This window comes from Elephantulus edwardii, unplaced genomic scaffold (assembly GCF_000299155.1).
Source record: "Elephantulus edwardii isolate Elephantulus edwardi_28Jun2011 unplaced genomic scaffold, EleEdw1.0 scaffold00102, whole genome shotgun sequence".
NCBI classification, from domain to species: Eukaryota; Metazoa; Chordata; class Mammalia; order Macroscelidea; family Macroscelididae; genus Elephantulus; species Elephantulus edwardii.
The window spans coordinates 5116622-5119449 of NW_006399852.1; the positions used below are offsets into that span (position 1 = coordinate 5116622).

At 35.0% G+C, this 2828-nt stretch overlaps 1 protein-coding gene across 1 annotated transcript in view; it reads right to left on the reverse strand.

Moving 5' to 3' along the window:
• The window catches only part of RAB32 (RAB32, member RAS oncogene family), a 40109-nt gene that overhangs the window by 1098 nt on the left and 36183 nt on the right, over positions 1-2828 (reverse strand). The gene's annotated exons all lie outside the window — the stretch shown is intronic.

The window sequence follows — 2828 nt, forward strand, 5'->3', positions numbered from 1 at the left end:
AAATAATTGCCAACTGAGGATCCTGTACCCAACAAAGCTCTCCATCAAATATGAAGGAGAAATCACAACCTTTGCAGAGAAGAAGAAACTGAAAGAATTTGTGAAAACAAGAAAAAAAAAAATACAAGAACTTTAAAAGGGAAGTTCATCACATAGCAACACCAAAGGAAAGTGGATGAAACAGAGTAACTAGAAATAACAGAAAAAGAAACACAGCAAAATGGCAATGATAAAACCTGGCCTGTCAATAATCACAGTTAAAGTGAATGGACTAAATGCACCAATTAAGAGAAAAATAGTAGAATGGATTAAAAACCCAATCCCCTTAATATATTGTCTATTAGAGATACATCTAAGAAAGGAAAAGAAAGATACACTAAAAATCAAAAGCTGGGGGGGGGGAGGAATACCAAGCAAAAGGTATCTACAAAAAAGCAGGAGTAGTAAGACTAATCTCTGTTAAAATAGACTTCAGGATGAAAAGAACCATAGATTGAGAACAGACTCATCACAAAAGAAGAAATTAAAAAGGTCATAAAAAGACTTCACTGTAAGAATGGACCAGAGGGCATCACAGCTGAATTCTATCAAACAATCAGAGAGGATTTATCATCAATTCTACTTAAACTATTTAAAAAAATGGAAAAAAAGGAACACTCCTAGAGTCATTCTATGATGCAAGCATAACCCTAATACCAAAGCCAGGCAAAGATATTACCAATAAAGAAAACTACAGACCAATATCTCTCATGAATATAAATGCAAAAGTCCTAAACAAAATGCTAGCCAACAGAATCCAAAAGCACATAAAAAAAATAATTCACCATGACCAAGTGGGATTCATAAAAAGTATGCAAGGATGGCTCAACATAAGAAAAACAATCAATGTAATTTACCATATTAACAAAATAAATAATAAGAACCATATGATCTTAGCAATTGATGCAGAAAGGCATTTGACAAAATCCAACAACCCTTCCTGATTAAGACACTCAGCAAAATTGGAATAAAAGGAAATTTCTACAACATAGTGAAAATCATATATGCAAAACCAAGAGCCAATATAATTCTCAATGGAGAAAAACTAAAAACAATTTCCTTGTGAACAGGGATGAGACAAGGAGGTCCATTGTCACCACTTCTATTCAATATTGTACTGAAAGTGCTTGCTAGGTATATCCAACAAGAGAAGGAAATAAAAGGTATCCAGATCTGTAAAGAGACAGTTAAAATATTACTATATACAGATGATATGATAGCATACATAGTAAATCCCAAAGACTCATCCAAAAAACTGTTAAGAGTTAATAGGCCAATTTAATAGAGTGGCACAATATAAGCTCAATATCCAAAAATCAAAGGAATTCCTCTACATTAACAAAGAGAACTCAGAGAAGGAAACCAAGAAAACAATACCATTTGCAATAGCCAACCACAAATTGAGATACTTGGGAGTGAACCTAACTAGAGATACAAAAGACTTATAGAAGACCTAAGGAAGTGGAAAAATGTGCCCTGTTCATGTATAGGAAGATTCAATCCTGTGAAAATGACAATCCCACCAAAAGCAATCTACATATTCAATGCAATCCCAACATAGATACCAAATTAGTTTTTTTAAAAGGAGATCAAAAGGGAAATTGTCAAGTTTATTTGGAGAGGCAAAAGACCCCAAATAAGCAGAACACTTCTGAGAAACAAATATTGAGAGGTATAGCACTCCATGACCTCAAAACCTACTATACAGCGGTAGTAATCAAAACAGCATGGTATTGTTACAATGACAGGCACATAGATCAGTGGAACAGAATTTAGAACCCAGAAATGGATCCAGCTATCTATGGTAAACTGATAATCGACAAGGAAATAAAACTATCAAATAGGAAACTGACAACCTCTTCAACAAATGGTGCTGTCAAAACTGGACTGCTACCTGCAAAAAGCTGCAACAGGATCCACATCTCACACCATACATAAAAATCACCTCAATGTGGATAAAAGACTTGCGAGTAAAGCCCTACACTATAAAGTTCATAAGAGACAAACTTAGATCAAGTTTAGAAGCTCCAGTCGATGGTATAAAGAGACTGCAAATATAGCCAGAAATATACAACCTGAAAAAGGATAAAATTGATGAATGGGACCTTCTAAAAATTAAATTTCTGTGTTCATCAAAAACTTTTTCCAAAGAGTGAAAAGAAAACCCACTGATGGGGAATAAACACTGGGTAATACCATCTCAGATAAGAGCCTCATAATGAAAGTTTACAGAATACTCCTGGGTCTCCACAAGAAAAAGTCTGATAACACAATAACAAAGTGGACAAAAGATATGGAAAGAATCTTCACAGAGGAAGATGTATAAATGGCCAACAGACATATGAAGAAATAAGACGTATGAAGAAATGCTCCAAATCATTGGCAGTAAGAGAGATGAAAATCAAAACCACAATGATATACCACCTCACTCCAGTAGCAGTGGCAAAGTTTAACAAGACAGCAAGTAACAAATGTATGAGAGGATGTGGTAGAATAGGAACTCTTCTGTATTGTTGATGGGATTGTATAATGATACAACTACGCTGCAAGACAGTTTGGCACTTCCTCAAAAAAAGCTGAACCTAGAAATTTGATGTGACCCAGCTATTCCATTCCTTGGAATATACCCCAAGAAGATGAGAACCGAGCCTCAAAAGGAAACTTGTACACCAATGTTCGTAGCAGTATTATTCATCACTGCAAGAACATGGAAATAGTCCAGATATCCAACCATATACAAATGGATTGAGAAGCTGTGGTACATTCATACAATGGAATACTATGCAGCA